This window comes from Staurois parvus, unplaced genomic scaffold (genome assembly GCF_062004578.1).
Source record: "Staurois parvus isolate SC_StPar_1 unplaced genomic scaffold, SC_StPar_1.0 ptg000356l, whole genome shotgun sequence".
NCBI lineage: Eukaryota > Metazoa > Chordata > Amphibia > Anura > Ranidae > Staurois > Staurois parvus.
In genome coordinates this window covers 1,580,108-1,604,369 of record NW_028318152.1, presented here as the reverse complement: position 1 = coordinate 1,604,369, position 24,262 = coordinate 1,580,108, and the positions used below count along the sequence as shown (strand labels likewise).

Sequence of the window (24,262 nt, the reverse complement as noted above, 5' to 3'; positions counted from 1 at the left end):
TTTTCTCTCTGTTCCTGTGTCTGCACACCTGCTGTGGCCATTATCAAGGGTTCTCATTTGCTGTTAGATTCTTTCATTCAATTTATACTATTGAGAATGCAACAGGAGGTGTTGGCACACCACAGATGCACAAAAACAAGAAAACCTTGTCAGGGAGATCGCAGTACTGAAATATCCAAGCCACCATATTCCTCAGCCTATTAAGATCTACCCTTTAGATAAAAAGGAACACTTTTTAATCTGACATTTTAATATACAGTAATCTAAACAAAAGTTGTCACAGACCTCTAACATCCCCACCAGCTAGTGGTTTCTTTTAGATCTTTAAGGACTAGTTTACAGTAGTAGCAGGGACTGTCACTTCTTTTATAAGCAACTCACACTTAGATCGCTTTTCAGAGGCATTTGACAGGAGGTGAGGAGGGGCTATATTGCCTCCTCACCACCTGTTTTAGGCCTCTAAATGCCTCATTTCTGTACTGTAACTGTGTGCACTGCACACAGTTGCAGCGCATCCGAATTCACTTGAATGGGTTGTGTTCAGTGGATGGTAGTGCCCACCAAAGCGACAGGCAGTAGAATTCCTGCAGCAGCTGCAAAGCATCACGGCAAATGTAAACCCCTGGTGGCTGCCTTTGCAGCTTAAAGGGGGTGTAGTGGAGGGATTTCTTGTGTTTACCTCCCCCAAACAGCAAATGTAAAACAAGCATCAAGGGGTCATTCACACTAGCTGTTGGGAGGCAGTAAAACCCCACAGTTGAGTCACATTTTTACCTCCCCCCAAACCGCTATCCCCTTTAGCTGCAGAGGCAACAGCCAAGGATGCAATTGTACCCTATGTCCCTTTCAACTGAATGGGGTTGGCCTACAAGTACCATGCACCTGTGCAATGCAAGTTGTAGTGCAGGATCAAGGGGTAAAAGCAGGTGGTGAGAAAGCACCCAATGCAAATGAGACTGAGCCCCCAGACAGGAAATGAATTCTAAAGCAGCCTTTACCACACATGAACGCACCTACAGCGTTAATGAGCGTTTTGGATGTGCTGCACAGATGTTCAAGTAACATAACGCAACAGTCCTCCAACACCCTGAAAGATGCATTTTTTTCATTTTGTACAAGGCCTAAATGAGAAATGATCACTATTGATGCTTTACAGCTCGTTTAAGGTGCAGTTGCAAACACCATAGGCACATTTACAGTGCATATCAATAGGACTGAGCAGTTCACTGCATCGATGCCTGCTGAACTCTGCAAGCAGGATCAATTCTAACTCCACACACAGCAAAGCTAAGACTGCAGTCTGATTTGGACCACAAACATTTTTTTCTATTAGGTACAGGCCAAAACGGAGTTGTGTAAATGCCATATAAATTATGGATCTGAATGCAGAGCATTATATTTCCGTATGCATGAGCCCTTATGCCAACTATTAGGCAATGTCAGTCAAATTTGACTTTTCAATCACAATTTCCTAATTTCAAGCAACCAATTTTGGAAGCATGACGAACACCACTAAAGCTGGCCATAGATAACTTCATTAATTTTTGGGTCAGCCAGCAGGTTAAAATGGGGGGGGGGGGGATGATAAATCAAGCTCCACTTGTGCACCTATAAATGCTCATGAGTATATTATGCCTCCACTCTTCACCACTGTGTGCAAGTGGAGCTCCTTGTTTGTTTCCATGCTTGTGGATTAGAATTATTGCTCACTCCAGTACAGACGGCGATATGTAACATGTAGCACAATAAACATTTTCATTCCATATGGTATACATTGGTTGCAGTGAAAGGGTTTGAGTGAAACTAAACTCAATGATTTAAATGGTTTGCTAACAGTTTCATTCAAGGCATGTCTCACATGCCAAAATATGTGCTGCAGTGCTTAAAGTGGTCCTAAAAACAGGACATTTTTACCTTAATGAATTCCCTATATTAAAAAGGTAAAAAAAAAAAAAAAAAGTGTCCCAGTTGTTGTATTGCCTCTCACCCCCACTATACTTGAGCCCTTTCTCGATCAAATGCTATGCCCAGGTGCAGAAGTGCTGCTCTCTCTTCCTTTACACAAGACTTCGTAAGAGCAGCGGGAGCCATTGACTCCTGCTGCTGTCAATTGAATCCTGTGAGGAGGGAGAGAGCATGCAGGTGTACCCCCATAGGAAGCAGCTTCCTCATGGTGGCACACTGAGAAAAGCCTAGAGCACTGATGGGGGGGATCCCAGAAAGAGGTATGGGGCCCATTCTGCACAATACCACAGTAAGTATACCATCTTTGTTATTTTAGGGGAAAAAAAAAAAGTAAGCTTTATCACCACTTTAATTATGAAGGCATCAAACACTTACTAGTTTCCCTTAGTCTTCCTACAAAGTCTTACAAAATACCTGTTGATACTCTCAAGCAGTGTTTTCAGTCCCGCCGAGTATTTCTCGCATGGACTACAAAACACCTCCCTATGCTCTATAAACATAACAGGGGTGTGTTCTGTAACCAGGAAGGAAGGAGAAAGAACTGGGGCTTACAACACTAAATTGGGATATCAACTTAAACAGGTAGTTAGACGCAGAATTAATTTCTGGCAAATCGAGATACTTTTCTGTGCTTGCAGCATCTTTACAAAAACAAAACATGGAGAAAACGCACGTAACGCAGAGTTTTGTTTTGTTTTTTGTCCCAGTATACACTTTAACCAGCATAAACACATGCAATGTGCAACCTGTAAACACATTTTCAAAGCCTTAAGCTGGCCATACACAGCTCGAATTTTGAAGAATTCCTATGAATTACCTAAAATTCAAGCCATGACTGGCTCTGCCAACACCCAGCTCAAACCTTGATTGAAAAAAATAAATAAAATAAATAAATATTGAAGGAACCAGATGGAAAGAAGTTGGTCCAACAGCAACTGTAACTAATCAGCTACAGCTACTGCTTGGGTATTCGTGGGTCCTGGCTGCCTAAAGACACTGACCATCAGCAAAAGATTTGTCCATGTTTTCCTTGAGCGCTTAGTCTACGACCGCCTAAGCGCTCACCTGACAACAACCTCCTTGATCCACTACAGTCCGGCTTCCGCCCCCTACAATCCACCGAAACCGCCCTCCTCAAAATCACCAACGACCTACTAACCGCCAAAGGCGACTACTCTGTCCTCCTCCTCCTGGACCTCTCCGCGGCCTTCGACACAGTTGACCACCCCCTCCTCCTTAATAAACTAATCTCCCTTGGCATCAGAGACACTGCTCTCTCCTGGTTCTCCTCTTACCTATCCCGACGCTCCTTCAGCGTTTCCTACAACGGTGCCACCTCCCCTTCCCTCCCCCTCTCTGTTGGGGTCCCCCAGGGCTCTGTCCTTGGACCCCTTCTCTTCTCCATATACACCTCCTCCCTTGGCAAACTCATACACTCCCACGGCTTCAACTACCACCTCTACGCTGATGACACTCAAATTTACCTCTCCACCCCCCACCTCACCTCCACTTTCTCCGCCCGCATCACTCACCTCCTAAACGACATCTCTGACTGGATGTCGTTCCATTTCCTCAAGCTTAACCTCTCCAAAACCGAGCTTCTCGTCTTCCCCCCTGCCCGTGCCCCCCCATCCTATCCATCACTGCCAACAACACCACCATCAATCCCACCCCGCAAGCCAAAGTCCTTGGCGTCATTCTGGACTCAAACCTGTCCTTCCAACCTCATGTCAAATCACTTACAAAACACATGCAGGCTCCACCTTCGCAACATCGCCAAAATAAGCACCTTCCTTACCCCAGACAGCACTAAAATACTCGTACACTCCCTGATTATCTCACGCCTCGACTACTGTAACTCCTTCCTCACCGGCCTACCCCGGTGCAGGCTCTCCCCGCTTCAGACCATCCTGAACTCAGCGGCTAGACTCATCCACCTCACCAACCGCTCCTCCTCTGCCACCCCCCTCTGCCTATCCCTCCACTGGCTCCCTATCGCCCAACGCATCAAATTCAAACTACTCACTCTGACCTACAAAGCCATTCACAACACTGCCCCTAACTACCTCCCCAACCCGATTCCCAGGTATCACCCTACCTGTACCCTTCGCTCTTCACAGGACCTCCTATCTTGCCCCCTGGTCTCCTCCTCCCACACACGTCTGCAAGACTTCTCCAGGTCCTCCCCCATCCTCTGGAACTCACTACCCCAATCCATCAGACTGTCACCTTCCCTCCTCACCTTCAGGCACTCCCTGAAAACCCACCTCTTCAGGGAAGCCTACCCCACCCTCACCTAACTGCCGTTCTCCTTCATTCCTCCTACCACTCCATCCGACAACCACTTCCTCCTGTACCACTACCCCCTCCCTACTAGATTGTAAGCTCGAAAGTGTAGGGCCCTCGAACCCCTCGTGTGCCGTTTGTAGTTGCTGTACTGTTTCATGTATTGTCCCCCCCTCTATTGTACAGCGCTGAGCAAACCCTTTGGCGCTATATAAACTCGATGTAATAATAAATAATGTTTTCTCTCGTTCAGCCAGCTGAGCTGCATGAGATACTACATTTTTGGCCACCAATAAAAACTTGACATAAGAAAGAAAAGAAAAAAAAGCTCTACCTTCTTAAAGTATACACACCATGGGAGAAAAATGTGCACTGTCATTGCTAGACTCCTGAAAATTACATACGGCTGCATCTGCCTTCCTAGGTCTACAATCAATCCCTGGACTAGCATGGAGCAAAGTATGCCAGAGAAAGGTTTGATTTCCTCACCTCTACACCTACTGCATGTCAGTGACCCAGAGTACTGAAACCAAACAAACAACTTAGCAGAACAGCAAAAAAGTGGTCTGCATTTTTCTCTCCATTGCTACAGGTGCAATTCAAGCTGACAAACACTAGCAATAACACTGGCTCTCTCTCCATCTCATACACACATACAAAACACACAGTGGGTATAGAAAGAGATTCACCCTTTTTAACCACTTCAAATCCGGACACTTTCACCCCCTTCCTGCTCAGTCCAATTTTCAGCTTTCAGCGCTATCACACTTTGAATGACAATTTCGCGGTAATGCAACACTGTACCCATATGAATTTTTTAGTATTTTTCTGAGACCGATAAAACTTTATTTTGGTGGTATTTATGCACCACTGGGATTTTATTTTTTTGCTATACAAGTGAAAGTCCAAAAAGTTTGAAAAAAAAAAAAAGTGTTTCTTATAAAATGTTGCATAGAAATAATGTTCATAGATCTTGGCCAAAATGTATTCAGCTATATTTTTAGTAAAAAAAAAAAAAAAAAAAAAAAAAAAAAAATGTAGTTTATAACCAAAAATTATCAAAATTTTTCAAATATGTTTTGACATTTTTAGATTTATGTTTTTGTTTAACATACTGGTCACCCTAGCAGTACAGTGTCACCATAGTGACACTGTACTACTTCTGGGGGGGTGATGATTTTTCTTTTTTTACACCGATTGCTTTTACACCTATAAAAGGCTAGAAAAGCAATTTCTATTTCTCTCTGACCATATTCTTGCAGCCACTGAGAAATACTGTGAGAGCTGTGATTGGTCACAACTTGACACATGGTACAAGGCTGTTGTGAATAGCCTTGTACCATGTGACCTCTGAGATCATTCCCAGATTTCACAAGTAGTAAGCAATGATGTCAGGAAGTGACATCCTGTTTACTACTGCTCATGTGATCACCGACTGGCCAATCAGTGATCACATGAATCGGGACCTCACACAGAGGTCCCGTACGGCGATCGGTGCTGCACTGCTCCCAGGGAGCAGCGCACAGGCAGTGAATGCGGGTGACGTTTAGAAACATCAACCCGCTTCTGCACTGCTCCCGTCCAGCCGTTTATAGACATGGCCAGACGGGAAGTGGTTAAAATAATCACATTTGGTTGCTTTGCAGCCTGAAATGAAGACAGACAGTTTTTGTTTTTTCCAGCTGTATTTACTCAATACAACTTATGAATGTTATAGTTGAAAAATACAGTTAGGTCCATATTTACAGGTGAAACTCGAAAAATTAGAATATTGTGCAAAAGTTCATTTAAGTAATTCAACTTAAAAAAAGGTGAAACTGATATATGAGATAGACTCATATGCAAAGCAAGATAGTTCAAGCCGTGATTTGTCATAAATGTGATGATTATGGCTTACAGCTCATGAAAACCCCAAATCCACAATCTCAGAAAATTAGAATATTGTGAAAAGGTGCAATATTCTAGGCTCAAAGTGTCCCACTCCAATCAGCTAATTAAGCCATAACACCTGCAAAAGGTTCCTGAGCCTTTAAATGGTCTCTCAGTCTGGTTCAGTAGGAATCACAATCATGGGAAAGACTGCTGACCTGTCAGTTATGGAGGGTATCAATGATGGTTTTCTTCACAAGGAGGGAAAGCCTCAAAAAGGTAATTGCAAAAGAAGTTGGATGTTCCCAAAGTGCTGTATCAAAGCACATTAATAGAAAAGTTATGTGGAAGGGAAAAGTGTGGAAGAAAAAGGTGCACAAGCAGCAGGGATGACCGCAGCCTGGGGAGGATTGTCAGGAAAAGGCCATTCAAAAGTGTTGGGGACTTTCACAAGAAGTGGACTGAGGCAGGAGTCAGTGCATCAAGAGCCACCACACACAGACGGATCCTGGACATGTCGTATTCCTCTTGTCAAGCCGTGCCTGAACAACAAACGTCAGAAGCGTCTTACCTGGGCTAAAGAAAAATAGACCTGGTCTGTTGCTCAGTGGTCCAAAGTCCTCTTTTCTGATGAGAGCAACTTTTGCATCTCATTTGGAAACCAAGAACCCAGAGTATGGAGGAAGAATTGAGAGGCACACACTGCAAGATGCTTCAAGTCCAGTGTGAAGTTTCCACAGTCTGTGTTGATTTGCGGAGCCATGTCATCTGCTGGTGTTGGTCCACTGTGCGTCATTAAGTCCAGGGTCAACGCAGCCGTCTACCAGGAGATTTTGGAGCACTTAATGCTTTCTTACGCAGATGAGCTTTATGGGGATGCTGACTTCATTTTCCAGCAGGACTTGGCACCTGCCAAAAGCACCAAAACCTGGTTCAATGACCGTGGGATTACTGTGCTTGATTGGCCAGAAAACTCGCCTGACCTGAACCCCATAGAGAATCTATGGGGCATTGCCAAAAGAAAGATGAGAGACATGAGACCGAACAATGCAGAAGAGCTGAAGGCCGCTATTCAAGCATCCTGGTCTTCCATAACACCTCAGCAGTGCCACAAGCTGATAGCTTCCATGCCACTCCGCATTGAGGCAGTAATTGCTGCAAAAGGGGCCCAAAGTACTGCTTGCATGCTTATACTTTTCAGAGATCCAATATTGTTCTATGTACAATCCTTGTTTTATTGATTGCATGTAATATTCTAATTTTCTGACATTGTGGATTTGGGGTTTTCATGAGCTGTAAGCAATAATCATCACAATTATGATAAATCACGTCTTGAACTATCTTGCTTTGCATGTAATGAGTATCTCATACAGTCCGGTCCATAAATATTGGGACATTGACACAATTCTAACATTTTTGGCTCTATACACCACCACAATGGATTTGAAATGAAACAAACAAGATGTGCTTTAACTGCAGACTGTCAGCTTTAATTTGAGGGTATTTACATCCAAATCAGGTGAACGGTGTAGGAATTACAACAGTTTGCATATGTGCCTCCCACTTCTTAAGGGACCAAAAGTAATGGGACAGAATAATAAATCAAACTTTCACTTTTTAATACTTGGTTGCAAATCCTTTGCAGTCAATTACAGCCTGAAGTCTGGAACGCATAGACATCACCAGATGTTGGGTTTCATCCCTGGTGATGCTCTGCCAGGCCTCTAATGCAACGGTCTTCAGTTCCTGCTTGTTCTTGGGGCATTTTCCCTTCAGTTTTGTCTTCAGCAAGTGAAATGCATGCTCAATCGGATTCAGGTCAGGTGATTGACTTGGCCATTGCATAACATTCCACTTCTTCCCCTTAAAAAAACTCTTTGGTTGCTTTCGCAGTATGCTTTGGGTCATTGTCCATCTGCACTGTGAAGCGGCGTCCAATGAGTTCTGAAGCATTTGGCTGAATATGAGCTGATAATATTGCCCGAAACACTTCAGAATTCATCCGGCTGCTTTTGTCAGCAGTCACATCATCAATAAATACAAGAGAACCAGTTCCATTGGCAGCCATACATGCCCACGCCATGACACTACCACCACCATGCTTCACTGATGAGGTGGTATGCTTAGGATCATGAGCAGTTCCTTTCCTTCTCCATACTCTTCTCTTCCCATCACTCTGGTACAAGTTGATCTTGGTCTCATCTGTCCATAGGATGTTGTTCCAGAACTGTGAAGGCTTTTTTAGATGTCGTTTGGCAAACTCTAATCTGGCCTTCCTGTTTTTGAGGCTCATCAATGGTTTACATCTTGTGGTGAACCCTCTGTATTCACTCTGGTGAAGTCTTCTCTTGATTGTTGACTTTGACACACATACACCTACCTCCTGGAGAGTGTTCTTGATCTGGCCAACTGTTGTGAAGGGCGTTTTCTTCACCAGGGAAAGAATTCTTCGGTCATCCACCCACCACAGTTGTTTTCCGTGGTCTTCCGGGTCTTTTGGTGTTGCTGAGTTCACCGGTGCGTTCCTTCTTTTTAAGAATGTTCCAAACAGTTGTTTTGGCCACGCCTAATGTTTTTGCTATCTCTCTGATGGGTTTGTTTTGTTTTTTCAGCCTATTGATGGCTTGCTTCACTAATAGCGACAGCTCTTTGGATCTCATCTTGAGAGTTGACAGCAACAGATTCCAAATGCAAATAGCACACTTGAAATTAACTCTGGACCTTTTATCTGCTCATTGTAATTGGGATAATGAGGGAATAACACACACCTGGCCATGGAACAGCTAAGAAGCCAATTGTCCCATTACTTTTGGTCCCTTAACAAGTGAGGGGCACATATGCAAACTGTTGTAATTCCTACACCATTCACCTGATTTGGATGTAAATACCCTCAAATTAAAGCTGACAGTCTGCAGTTAAAGCACATCTTGTTCGTTTCATTTCAAATCCATTGTGGTGGTGTACAGAGCCAAAAATGTTAGAATTGTGTCGATGTCCCAATATTTATGGACCTGACTGTATATTAGTTTCACCTTTTAAGTTGCATTACTGAAATAAATGAACTTTTGCACGATATTTAAATTTTTCGAGTTTCACCTGTCTTTGGACACAGGCACAATTTAAATACCTTTGGCTCTGTATGCCACCAGAATAAATTAAAACGAAACAATCCATATTAAAATTTGAAGTGCAGACTTTCAGCTTTAATTCAAGGGATTGAACTTAAACATCAAGTACAAGTTTTTAGGAACTGCAAACATTTTTATACACAGTCCCTCCATTTTCAGGGGCTCAAATGTAATTGGACAAATGAATATAAACATAAATAAAATGTTCATTTTTAATATTTTGTTGAGAATCCTTTACTGGCAATGACTGCCTGCAGTCTGGAACCCATGGACATTACCAAAGACCTTCCTCCTTTTTGATGCTTTGCCAGGCTCTAACTGCAGCTGTCTTCAGTTGTTCTTTGTGGGTCTTTCTGCCTTTAGTTTTGCCTTCAGCAAGTGAAATGCATGCTCATTTGGGTTGAGATCAGGTGATTGACTCAGCCATTGCAGAATATTCCACTTATTTTCCTTCAAAAGCTCCTGGGTTGCTTTTGCAGTGTGTTTTGGATCACTGTCCATCTGTACTGTGAAGCACCATCCAATCAACTTTGCTGCATTTGGCTGAATCTGGGCTAACAGTATATCTCTAAACACTGCAGAATTCATCCAGCTGCTTCTGTCACATCATTAACACCAATGACTCAGTGCCACTGGAAACCATGCATGCCCACGCCATGACACTGCCTCCACCATGTTATACAGATGACTGTGTGCTTTGGACCATAAGCTGTTCCAAGCTTTCTCCACACTTGTTGCTTCCCGTCATTCTGGTACAGATTAATCTTAGTTTTAGCCATCCAAAGAATGCTTTTCCAGAACTGATCTGGCTTTTTTTTTTTTTTTTTAGATGTTTTTTGGCAAAGTCTAATCTGGCTTTTCTATTCTTCAGACTTATGAATGGTTTGCACCTTGTGGTGAACCATTAGTATTTGCTCTCGTGAAGTCTTCTCTTGATTGTAGACTGTGACAATGATATGCACACCTCCTGGAGAGAGTGTCCTTCACTTATTTGGATGTTGTGAATGGGTTTTTCTTTACCATAGGAGAGAATCCTGCGCTCATCCACCACCAAGCAAACAATCAACTATGGGTAGCAAGGCACTGTCAAAAGATCTCCAGGATAAAGGTGTACACATGCGCAAGTCAGGAGATTTACTTTTTTTTCCTATCCATGGCTTTATCAATGTCTAGAAGCACAGTGAAGTCTATTAGGTACAACATAGACCCTCCCTGGATCAGGACATCGCTCCAAACTGGATGAAAGAGCTGGGTGGAAACTGGTCAGAGAGGTTACCAAGAGGCCTACAGCAACTCTGAAATAGTTGGAGGAATTTATGACAAATAGTTGTCATTGTGTGCATGTGACAACAAGATCACAAATTCTCCACAAATGTAGCTGATATGGGAAGGATGCAAGAAAAAAGCCACTCCTCAACAAAGGCTGCAAGCAGTCATGACTGAGCTTTGCCAAAAAACACACTTGGAAGATTCTGATGCTACATGAAAAAAGATGCTATGGGCAGAGGAGTCGAAAATTTAATTATTTGGCCTCATCACTACAACATGTCTGGCAGAAATCCAATACAGCTCACCATCCAAACAACACCATTCCTACAGTAAAGCATGGAGGTGGTAATATCATGTTATGGGGGTGTTTTTCTCTGCAACAGGGACTGGAGAACTTTTCAGGATTCAAGGAAAAATGGATGGGGCAAAATACTTTCAGATTCTTAAGAAAACTCTGCTGCCCTCTGCCAGAAAGTGGTCAATAGGAAGAGGGTTTACCTCCCCACATGACAATGACCCAAAGCTCACAGCAAAAATGATCACACAGTAGCTGAAGGAGAAAAAAGTGATTGTCCTTGCATGGCCTAGTCAGAGCCCAGACTTAAACCCCATTGAAAATCTGTGGAATGACTTGGAAGACTGCAGTCCACAAAAGGTCACCATCAAATTAAACTGATTTTGAGCAAACTCAGATGTGCAAAGTGAGTTTCCAACTTTCCAGTGATTCCGTTTTTGATTTTTTTTTTTTTTTGACAGGTTGGTGTTATATCTTTTACTTGAATGTTATAAGTTGCACTGAGAAACTACAGCTGGATAAAAACAAAAACCATGTCTGTCTTCATTTTAGACTGCAAAGCAACAAAATGTAATTGGGTATAGAAAAGAATCGCGCCCTTTTAAAACACTGTATATACACACATACACTATATTGCCAAATGTATTGGGATGCCTGCCTTTACATGCACATGAACTTTAATGGCATCCCAGTCTTAGTCCATAGGGTTCAAAATTGAGTTGGCCCGCCCTTTGCAGCTATAACAGCTTCAACTCTTCTGGGGAGGCTGTCCACAAGGTTTAGGAGTGTATCTATGGGAATGTTTGACCATTCTTCCAGAAGCGTATTTGTGAGGTCAGGCACTAATGTTGGATGAGAGAGCCTGGCTCGTAATCTCCTCTCTAGTTCATCCCAAAGGTGTTCTATTGGGCTGAGGTCAGGACTATGTGCAGGCCAGTCAAGTTCCTCCACCCCAAAGTTGCTCATCCATGTGTTTATGGACCTTGCTTTGTGCACTGCTGCGCAGTCATGTTGGAACAGGAAGGGGCCATCCCCAAACTGTTCCCACAAACTTGGAAGCAGGAAATTGTCCAAAATGTCTTGGTATGTTTACATCTTAAGGAGTTTCCTTCACTGGAACTAAGGGGCCAAGCCCAACCCTTGAAAAATAACCCCATACCATAACCCCCCTCCACCAAACTTTACGCTTGGCACAATGCAGTCAGGCAAGTACTGTCCTCCTGGCAAACGCCAAACCTAGACACTTCCATTGGATTGCCATACAGACAAGTGCGATTTGTCACTCCAGAGAACATGTCTCCACTACCCTAGAGTCCAGTGGCGGTGTGCTTTATAGCACACCATCTGATGCTTTGCATTGCAGTTAGTGATGCAAGGCTTTGGATGCAGCTGACGGCCATGGAAACCCATTCCATGAATCTCTGCATGCACTCTTATTGTGCTAATCTGAAGGCCACATGAAATTTGAAGGTCTTTAGCTATTGACTCTGCAGACAGTTGGCAACTTCTGCGCACTGTGTGCTTCAGCATGCACTGACCCCGCTCTGTCAATTTACATGGCCTACTACTTTGTGGTCGAGTTGCTTCAACTTTGTTATAACACCACTAACAGTTGACTGTGGCATATTTAGTAGCAAGGAAATTTCACAGAAGGATTTTTTGCACAGGTTTCAGCCTATCACGGTACCACACTTGAATTAACTGAACTCCTGAGAGCAATCCATTCTTCCTCAAATGTTTGTAGAAGCAGTCTGCATGCCTAGGTTTTATAGACCTGTGGCCATGAAGGCGATGATTGTAACACCTGAATCCAATGATTTGGAGGGGTGTGCCAATACTTTGTGTGTATATGTATGTACACTATATTGTCAAGTGATACTCACCTAGATGGCTGCAGTACCAATTCCAGCTGCAGCTGCTCCCCTACACCCAGGGCGGAGTATGAGTGTGATGTCCTCACGCACCGGCTGACAGCGCGGCCAGGTATTATTGTGTTTTACTGCTCATGCTGATCAACCTGATAAAAGTGAAATACTTTTATTAATAAAGTGAAACTCGATTTTACTGCACTATGAGGCCTTGCGGTAAGCGATATCTGAGATTGGAGGCAGCCATTGGGCTCATCCAGACAGCCCATCGATATGGTTACATAATCGGCTGATGGTTTGACAGTGAGAGTGCCAGCCTGAGGCTTTGATTCAAGCACTTTCAATCTCCATAGCTTGAGATAATCTCCATTTGGTAAGAGGCCCCTTTACTTTTTAAGGAGCACACTTTGAGGAAAAAGTGCTGAGTGCTTGTAAACATCTTCAAAAAGGTGCTCACAGTTTTGGACTATTCTTGTTTAGGTGACATTTACTATATGTGAATTGTGTTATTACTTTATACTGATTTTTTTTGCACACAGTTTTTTTTTTCCTATCTAGCTGTCCCCCTGCCACCTCTACATCAAGATTAGTGGGATCAAAGACCGCTGATCGCTGAGCTCTCGGACTTCAAGTGAGCAGAGAGCAGTGACTGTCACTCTCTGCTCCTCCAGCACTCACTGGAGTGCTGAGCTGTGGAGGGGCTGGCTTAAGCTCTCAGCAGTTCCCTAAGAGGCTGAGCCAGCAACTGATCCAGGCATCTGGGAGGATGTGGACTTTAAAATCATGATCTTTCCAGAGGCATTGGCTGAAAACAGGTCACAGGAGGAGTGCAGAACAAAGTGCACACCTGTGATCCATAGGAGAAGTAGGGTAACAAGTTTTTTCTATACTTCTTTCATTGCAAAGGTTCAAAAGTAGGTAAAACACACACTTTACAACTACTTAATATATACAATTTTCTTTGCCAAGCTGTTTGAATTCATGAGAAAGCAAGCATGAACCAACAGAATTGCAACATAGCTGGGCTGCAAAACTTTGTATCATACAGGGTAACAGTTACAAAATAAGTGAACAAAAAAGTTAATGTGACCTGTAATATCTGCTGCGTCTGGTCAGATTTGATCTGCCTAGCTACATATATTCAAATATGAAAGTTTTAGGGCTGGTTCACACCAGGTCTGCTGAGCTGCATTGATCAGCAAAGATCAAATCAAGCTCAAGAACACAAGGGCACATAGAAAACAATTGTCGGTGAAGGGTTGGAGACTATAAATATGGGTGTATTATTAAAAACGGTTAGTTCAGCTTTACAGGCAGTTTTTCTGCAAACGTGAACTAACCCTTTACCCATATTTATTTATACTCTCCAACCTTTCAACGTCAATTGTTTATACTCTACAGCAGGGGTGGCAACTGTGGCCCTCCAGCTGTTGGTGAACTATAAGTCCCATCATGCCTCTGCCTTTGGGAGTCATGCTTGTAACTGTCAGTTTTGCAATGCCTCATGGGACTTGTAGTTCTACAACAGCTGGAGGGCCACAGTTGCCCACCCCTGCTCTACAGTATAGTCAGTAGTGTATTCTTTCCTTGTGCTGCCCTAGGCAGCACAAGAATCGGGTGCCAACTCCACCACACAGCCTGCCTGTCCTCCAATGGTCAGACTTGTGCTGACATGCCCTCCTGCACAGCTATTTATGGAGAAGATCAGTGTTCTGCTGTTTCTCCACACCCCACCTCCTCAAGTCCATTATGCCGCTGTATACACACACAGTGTGTATATTATAAACACACACATACTATATTGCCAAAAGTATTGGGACACCCCTCCAAATCATTGGATTCAGGTGCTCTAATCACCTCAATGGGTTTCCATGGCCGAGCAGCTGCATCTAAGCATTACATCACCAAGTGCAATGCAAAGCATTGGATACAGTGGTGTAAAGTACACCGCCACTAGACTCTAGAGCAGTGGAGACATGTTATCTGCAGCGAGATTATGGTGTGGGGTTGTTTTTCAGGGGTTGGGCTTGGCCCCTTAGTTCCAGTGAAGGAAACACATAAGGTGTTAGCATGCGAAAAGGACATTTTGGACAAATTTCCTGCTCCCAATTTTGTGGGAACAGTTTGGGGATGTTCCAACATTACTGCGCAGCAGTGCACAAAGCAATGCCATAAAGACATGGATGAGCAAGTTTGGGGTGGAGGAACTTGCCTGGCCTGCCCAGAGTCCTGACCTCAACCCAATAAAACACCTTTGGGATAAATTGGAGCGGAGACTGTGAGCCAGGCCTTCTTATTTGACATCAGTGCCTGACCTCACAAATGGTCAAACATCCCCATAGACACACTCCTAAACCTTGTGGACAACCTTCCCAGAAGAGTTGAAGTTGTTATAGCTGTAAGGAGTTGGCCAACTCCGTATTGAACCCTACGGACTAAGAATGGGATGCCATTAAAGTTCATGTGAGTGTAAAGGAAGGTGCGCATGCACGCACACTTTGCCTTTTATTTTAAACTGAATGATTTGAGCTAACCATTCAATTAGAAAATTTCAGCCATTTCCTGTTAAACCAGACAAAATTCAGGAAGAACATTCTTGGCCCAACAGCATCTCCAATTAGATACAGGCACAGTTTGGGTATTTTATTGGGTCATAGGCACCATCACTGTAGATTTGTCCATCCACTCTTAATAGCATAGATAAAGGAATCTTCTCCCCCCCAAGCGACATTAAACCTCAAAACAAAGCTAATATATCGCAACTTGCCAATTCTCAAGTGTGGTGACTGCAGCTGTTTTGTTTTTATTTTAGGGGTTTTTTTTACCTGATGATCCAGCCAGCAAGTCTGTTATTTTTCAACTTACTTAACAGACCAAGTTGTTCCCATAGCAACTAGAATTTGCATTCTGGCGCGGCGCCTGGGCTTTTGTCAGCCCACATACATGGAGTGGACTGACTTGTCCGATGGGGGGGGGTTTGGGGGCGCTAGCATGGGCACTTGCTGCCTCTGTCCCGCTGTTTGTGCGGAGTGTATGTGATTACCACACACCGCTGTCCAGTCTCTGTATTACAGCACTCATCTCTCCGCCAGTTGCCTGTCCCACTAAGTTACGGTGACAAGCAGCCAGCGGGGAGATGTCAGGTGCAATACAGAGACTGGATTGCGGTATGTAGTACTACCATACACCCCGCACAAGCAGGGGGGCAGAGGCAACCAGTGCCCATGAAGCATACGGCATATGATCAACTCTGAGGTTTTCCTGTACGCGGATAGGAGGAACAACATTCTTCCTGTGACACGCTGATTGGTCTGCAATGGATTACTTGCACAAGTGTGTAAGTGGATATGTTCTGGAGGGGTACTTTGGGAGGGGAGAGAACTTGTGCTGGAAGGGGGATTGGATTTGAAATCCCCCCCTTCTAGTCCTCTCCTCTTCCAAAGCACCCCCCAGTACCTATGTGACTCCCCCAGCACAAGTCCACTCCCCTCCCAAAGCATCCCCCCCAGTACAATTCCATGCCCCTCCCAAAGCACCCCCCTCCCCCCAGTATGTATCTGACCTCCCTCCAGCACAAGTCCACTTCCCTCCCAAAGTGCCCCCCCCACCCCAAGCACAAATCCGCCCCCCCAAAGCAAATCCTCTCCCCTCCGAAAGCACCCCCCCACCGAATGTATCTGATGCCCCCCCCCCCTCCACAGGTCCACTTCACCCCCAAAGCAACCCCCCCCCGTATGCATCTGATCCCCTCCCACCCTCCAGCACAAGTCCAGTCCCCTCCCGAAACATCTCCCCAGTAGGTATCTAATCCCCGAGCAGAAGTACACTTCCCTTCCAAAGCACATATTCACTACCCCCCCCCCCCCCCCAGCACAAGTTCTCTCCCTTCCCAAAAACACCGACTCCCCCACCCTCCACCTCATGTTCTATCCTCCACATTACCCCACATTCTAGCACGAGTCCTCTACCTCCCAAAGTAAGCACCCCCCCAGAACTTTGGAAGTGCAGCCAACAGGCCCATGTATTAGATAACATGGATTAGCTCTTCCATCTCAGCTTTTTTTGCATGCCTAAAAGCCATTCCCAAATCATTGGGGCATGAGCAGTACCCCAATGCACTGGAATTCACAATTAAGCCACTTTTACCATATGTACGGCTACGGACTTAAAGTATACTTTCCGAGGAAGAGAGGAGCGATGCAGCAAAAACTGCGCTGGTGAGAATTCTAGGGAGTATGTGGTCTCGAAGGATATAATGTTAGTACATCTGACCATTTGGCCTGGAGAACTGGGCACTCCCAAAGACATAGTAGGGTACCCTGTACATCTCAAGCATACATCAGGCTGGGGGGGGGGGGGGGGGAGAATTACCCTCATATACCTATGTAGGGGTCCTATACCATCTTGATTGAATTTTGTATCCATTTTCCTGTACTGTCACATTCACAGACCCTTTATGAATATTTGTGAAAATACAGTCCTCTTCCTCGGCAGAGAGTCCGACAGCTAACTCTGCTTCCCACACTCTAAAGGCCTTGCTCTTGTTGCATTGCACATCTGACAATAGTAGGGAGAATGAAATACAGATTATGTGCCGCTGAGGTGAGGTCCTAAAACATATCGATTCAAACGGCATATGCCGATAGTGTGCAGTACAATACGGACAAAGAAAGAAGTCTAGAGGTTTCCATTTACAATACATTAGCATTATACTACAAATATAACATTTGCTGACACACATATACACTGAATCCTGTATGTCAGTCCCTGCAGAGGGCTACCTATGGTGCTGGCAAATTTCTCTAGCATAAGCCTCCCACAAGAAGAGGACATGGGCTTTATTACTGACCACCTTCTGAAACCTTTAGTTACCTGGCTGCTACAGTGACCCACTGAAGTCAGTGCCGTGTGTAACGGACCTGGAACAAACATAAGTGTTTATCTGTATAACTGCCCTGGATTGATACCACAGTACTGACATAGAAAGAAATAGGAATTGCAGAATACATTATTGTATTGGTAAAGGTTCCCTGAAAGAAGCGTGGAGCCTGCCATCACTGGTGTCTCATTAAACAAATACTAGATGTCTGGTTGTCTCATCAATCCTCTTGATCAAGTACTTTGTCACTAACCAAGAACCAAAATGCAGATAAGGACTTTCAATATCCCAAATCAATGCATTTTTTCTTTTTCATTAGAGTCAGTGATAAAGAACATAGAGAAGCCTGAAGGTAATTGTAACAGGCATTAAATTTTCAGGAGGCCAAAATGGTATCCGCCACTAGGTTTATGTTAAAAATCCCTTCCCACCCTAAGTTTCATCTTCACCTGTCCACGTTCCTGTGATATCCGTGTTATGTAATCCACATGGCCGCCTCTGCAAATTCTCTGACCGGTCCCTCGGTTCTTCTACACAAGCACAGCATAATTCCGTTCATTCCTATAAGGAGACTGGGGATCACACAGGACACATAAAAGATGGCATGCTCAAAGGAATGAATGGGATTGTTCTGCACAAGTGAAGAGTTTGCAACAGTGGCTGTGTGGCACTCACAGGAGTATGGACAGGTGAGTATAAGGGTTTGTTCTCCTGTTTGGCTGCCCTTGCCATCCCTCTGAAACACAATACACAGTGGATCACTTTTCAGAGTGTTTAACGGGAGGTAAAGAGATATGTCGCCACCTCACTGCCTGTTTTACCCCTACAGCTTGGCTCACACCTACAGGATCAATAAGTGCATTCACTTCAAAAGACTGCCCTATGTGGCAAGAAACGCAGAGAGGAAGTCAATAACTTCCAAAAATGCACCTCACCAGACTGCATGGTGTATTATCAGATGTGTAGGGGTGCCATTAACGATTAATGCTAAACTGCTGAACGCAACGCTTTTCTGTGCGCGTCAGCAAAGCATGTGATTTTGCCCGTTCCTGACACGCAGTAGTGTACATCTAACCTAAAAGGGCTGAACCACCATGCCACAACTGTGTGCATCAAACATTGCTGCAGGTTGGGTCTGGTTCAGTGATGGAATTGCCCACCACATGTGACATGCAATGTCTCTTCTGCAATAAAATATACTTACCTGTCTGTTTGCAACTTCCACCTGCACAGCTCATTTTACATTTCAGGTGCCAGTGTGCCAAAATGAATGACTCCTGAACATGCATGGGAGTGGGGTGTCAGCACCAGCAACGGACCTTGCAGGCTTCAGAGCGCTGGAAGCAGGCAAGGCGAGTATTGCCTTTAGTTCTACTCTACCGTGCCTTGAAAAAGTATTCATACCCCTTGAAATTTTATACATTTTGTCATGTTACAACCAAAAACGTAGCTGTATTTTATTGGGTTATTATGTGATCGACCAACACAAAGTGGCACATAATTGTTAAGTGGAAGGGAAAAATGGTTTAACATTTTTTACAAATAAATATCTGAAAACTGTAAGACAAGACTACCTCCCCCTTCCCATAACATGGGGAGGGGTTCTGTAGCCCTGTTCTAGGGTGAGAATGCCACTCCTCCATAGATACAGTACAGTGAATGAGTATTGTCACCCTAGCATAGGAAGTTTGTAAGGCCCACAGGGCATCTCTCCGTGAGGTGTTCTGTAGTTCCCTCCTTGGGTGACAGTTCTAAGCGGGTTACTGGCAGGATCACCAGGTTAAAATAAAAAAGGGAAAAAAAGCCCAAAAAGGAGAAAACCAATGCAGCCACCACATCGAAGGACTGGTCCAATGCAATATATTACGTTTGGTCTTGGTTTTAGATATGTGCTAAAAAACAGTAATTGTAAGAAAAAGGGAAAAAAAAAAAAAAAAAAAAAGGGAAGAACACATGGCCTAGCCTTTTTTCAGCTATTAAGACAACTGTCCCAGGGTCACAGCCAATCTACTGGGTATGGAGTCATACCAAAACATTTTAATGGTCAGCACATCCACTAAACTGCAATCTTTGGAATGAGCTTATTGGACCAGTACCAGTGGCTGACTCTTCTCTACCAATTACCATGGAACGATTACAATTGTGTGACATCTGTCGGATCCATCCAATCATGAAACCTGCTTCGCCCCTGTGCAGAGCATTTTACATGCATTACCATTCAACTTTACAGAACGCCTATTACAATGAAGGCTCAGCAAGCAGGACTTTCCTTTCAGAAAGCACAGATGTGAACAGGACCCTCTATAGGTCTGCAGTCACACAGCACATGGGGAGTGAGCACATGACCGCTCTTATGGCCTTACAGGGCTGAGCTCACCACAAGTCACAAATGAGAACCAGACCAATCGGCTCTTTCCAGTAGCAGGCAGATCGCTGATTTGGGTCAAAAAGCCCATATAGGTTCCCACCTTCAGAACAAGCGCAGCTCCAGGTGCAGTCCCATGGGGAAAAAAAAAAAAAGTGTCACATACACACAGATGTGACCCCACATCACCCATGTCTAGGTATAAGGGACTGGTGTCACAGTATCATACAGAGACATAACCCCCACATTACTCTTCTGTGTATAGGAGCAGTGTCACCCATGTGACCACCCCACATCACCCAAGTCTAGGTGTAAAGGACTGGTGTCACTGTATCATACACAGACATAACCCCCATTACTCTTCTCTATGTGTATAGGAGCAGTGTCACCCCATATCACCCAAGTCTAGGTGTAAAGGACTGGTGTCACCATATCACAGACATAGCCCCCATTACTCTTCTCTATGTGTATAGGAGCAGTGTCACCCCATATCACCCAAGTCTAGGTGTAAAGGACTGGTGTCACCGTATCATACACAGACATAGCCCCCATTACTCTTTGTGTGTATAGGAGCAGTGTCAACAATGTGACTACCCAAAATCACCTATATCTAGGTGTAAAGGAGCTGTGTCACAACATCACAGACACAATCCCACACCACCAATGTCTATGTGTTAAGGAGCAGCTGTTTCACCGCAGCACAAAAAGCCGTGACCCCACAAAACCAATGTCTGTGTGTAACAGAGCGGTGTCACCCATACGTCTCTCCAACATCACCAATGTCCATGTGTAAAGAGAGGTATCACCCTGTCAAACACACACCTGACCACACACCACCAAGGTCTATGTACAAAGACCTGGTGTCACCTACAGGAGACAGTATGATTAAAAAAGTTTTATCACCATGTCACACAAAGACACGATCCCACATCAGCAATATATATATATATATATATATATATATATATATATATATATATAAAGGAGCCGTGTCACCATGTCACACACAGACACGATCCCACATCACCAATCTCTATGTATAAAGGAGCCGTGTCACCATGTCACACAAAGACACGATCCCACATCACCAATCTCTATGTATAAAGGAGCCGTGTCACCATGTCACACACAGACACGATCCCACATCACCAATCTCTATGTATAAAGGAGCCGTGTCACCATGTCACACACAGACACGATCCCACATCACCAATCTCTATGTATAAAGGAGCCGTGTCACCATGTCACACAAAGACACGATCCCACATCACCAATCTCTATGTAAGAAGGAGCCGTGTCACCATGTCACACAAAGACACGATCCCACATCACCAATCTCTATGTAAGAAGGAGCCGTGTCACCATGTCACACAAAGACACGATCCCACATCACCAATATGTATAAAGGAGACGTGTCACCATGTCACAAACACACACAATCCCACATCACCAATGTCTGTGTAAATGAGTGGTGTCTCACAAACAGAGCTGACCACACATCACCAGTGTTTGTGTAAAGGATCGGTGTCACCCCCACATGACCAATGTCCTTGTGTAAAAGACAGTGTCACTGTCATACACACACCTGGCCCCACCAATGTCTGTGTAAACGAGTGGCATCATGTCACACACTTAACTGACCCCACATCACCAGTGTGTACAAGAGCAGCATCACCCACAAGTGACTCCACATCACCAATGTGTACAAGAGCAGCGTCACCCACAAGTGACCCCACATCACCAGTGTGTACACGTGACCCCACACCACCAATCTATGTGTAAAGGAGCAGTGTCACCCTGTCACCCACTTGTGACCCCACACCACCAATGTCTAAAAGTAAAGACCATTATTACCAGTGTCAACCTCACACACGTGTGACCCCATACCACCAATTTATACAGGTCTGGTGTCCGCTTTCACACATAAGTGACCCCACACCACTAATGTCCATGTGTGGAGTGGTGTCACCCTGTCACACACACCAATCTATGAATACAGGTCTGGTGTCACCCTGTCACACACACGGGTGACCCCACACCACCAATGTCCATGTGTGGTGGAGTGGTGTCACACAACCCCACCAATGTCCATGTGTTGAGGAGCTGTGTCACCCTGTCACACACACGGGTGACCCCACACCACCAATGTCTATGTATACAAGACTGGTGTCACCCTGTCACGACAACACATCACCAATGTCTATGTATACAAGACTGGTGTCACTCTGTCTCACACACACACACACACACACACACACACGACTCCACACCACCAATGTCTATGTGTGGAGGAGCGGTGCCACCCTGTCACACACACGACTCCCCACCACCAATGGGTATGTGTGGAGGAGCGGTGTCACACACATGGGTGACCCCATACCACCAATGTATACAAGACTGGTGCCACCCTATCATATACACACACACACGACTCCCCACCACCAATGTCTATGTGTGTAGGAGCGGTGTCACCCTGTCACACACACACACACACACACACACACACGACTCCCCACCACCAATGTCTATGTGTGTAGGAGCGGTGTCACCCTGTCACACACACACACACACACACACACACACACACACGACTCCCCACCACCAATGTCTATGTGTGTAGGAGCGGTGCCACCCTGTCACACACACACACACACACACACACGACTCCCCACCACCAATGTCTATGTGTGGAGGAGCGGTGTCACACACATGGGTGACCCCATACCACCAATGTATACAAGACTGGTGCCACCCTGTCATACACACACGACTCCCCACCACCAATGTCTATGTGTGTAGGAGCGGTGTCACCCTGTCACACACACGACTCCCCACCATCAATGTCTATGTGTGGAGGAGCAGTGTCAAACACATGGGTGACCCCATACCACCAATGTATACAAGACTGGTGCCACCCTGTCACACACACACACACACACACACGACTCCCCACCACCAATGTCTATGTGTGGAGGAGCAGTGTCACCCTGTCACACACACATGGGTGACCCCCACACAACCAATGTCTATGTAGACAGGACTGGTGTCACCTCCACACACACATGGGTGACCCTACACCACCAATGTCCATGTGTGTAGGAGCAGTGTCACCCTGTCACACACACGACTCCCCACCACCAATGTCTATGTGTGGAGGAGCGGTGCCACCCTGTCACACACACGACTCCCCACCACCAATGTCTATGTGTGGAGGAGCGGTGCCACCCTGTCACACACACACACACGACTCCCCACCACCAATGTCTATGTGTGGAGGAGCGGTGTCACACACATGGGTGACCCCATACCACCAATGTATACAAGACTGGTGCCACCCTGTCATACACACACACGACTCCCCACCACCAGTGTCTATGTGTGTAGGAGCGGTGTCACCCTGTCACACACACATGACTCCACACCACCAATGTCTATGTGTGTAGGAGCGGTGTCACCCTGTCACACACACATGACTCCCCACCACCAATGTCTGTGTGTGGAGGAGCGGTGTCACCCTGTCACACACACGACTCCCCACCACCAATGTCTATGTGTGGAGGAGCAGTGTCACCCTGTCACACACACATGGGTGACCCCCACACAACCAATGTCTATGTAGACAGGACTGGTGTCACCTCCACACACACATGGGTGACCCTACACCACCAATGTCCATGTGTGGAGGAGCGGTGACACCCTGTCTCAGGTGTCCCCCCCTGGTCACATGGTCACCTCTGGCCTCTGTCTGTCCAGGCCACATAGCCGGCCCCTCCCCCATCCACCTGCCCACACCTCACATGTCAGCTCCCAGGCCGGTCTCCCCGGCTCCCCCAGCAGTCCCCATGCCACCCTCCAAACCACATGTCATCTTACCCGGGATCCCGCCCGAGACACCGACATAGGGGGTGGAGGTGTATCCGGGGACCCCCTCCCCAGCGCTGACGGCCGATGGCTCGATCCGGGGGTACAGCTCCCCCCCAGGAGAAGGGACGAGGAGAGGGAGGGGGTCTCTCCCTGCAGCTCTATCAGGCCAAGTTTCCCAGTGCTGATAAAGCGGCCCCTCCAACCCCGTACGACGAGCGTGAGCTCTTCCCCCGCCTCATTTGCATATATGTGTCCTGGCCGCGGATTGGCTGCCCGGCTGAGCCCCCGGCTGGTGATCTGGGAGAAGTGCGCAGTTCGGTTTAGTGAGTGCGTGGAGGAGGAGGAGGAGGCGGCGGGACGTGTCTGCCAGGGGCTCCAGCTATCACAGCAGGGGCTACCCCTACCTCCGGCTCCCTCCTCCCCCTCCTCCGCCCTGTATCAGCCATAATCAATGTGAGCCGTACGAGGCTGAAC

At 45.6% G+C, this 24,262-nt stretch overlaps 1 protein-coding gene across 2 annotated transcripts in view; it reads right to left on the bottom strand.

Annotated features, from left to right (window-relative positions):
- CHD9 (chromodomain helicase DNA binding protein 9) overlaps positions 1-23,994 on the bottom strand; it is a 310,468-nt gene extending 286,474 nt beyond the window's left edge. For both annotated transcript variants that reach the window (XM_089684773.1, XM_089684774.1), the window contains exon 1: positions 23,798-23,994. The gene's annotated coding sequence lies outside the window, so the exon portion shown is untranslated. The remainder of the gene's footprint in view (positions 1-23,797) is intronic.
- Between the last annotated feature and the right edge of the window lie 268 nt (positions 23,995-24,262).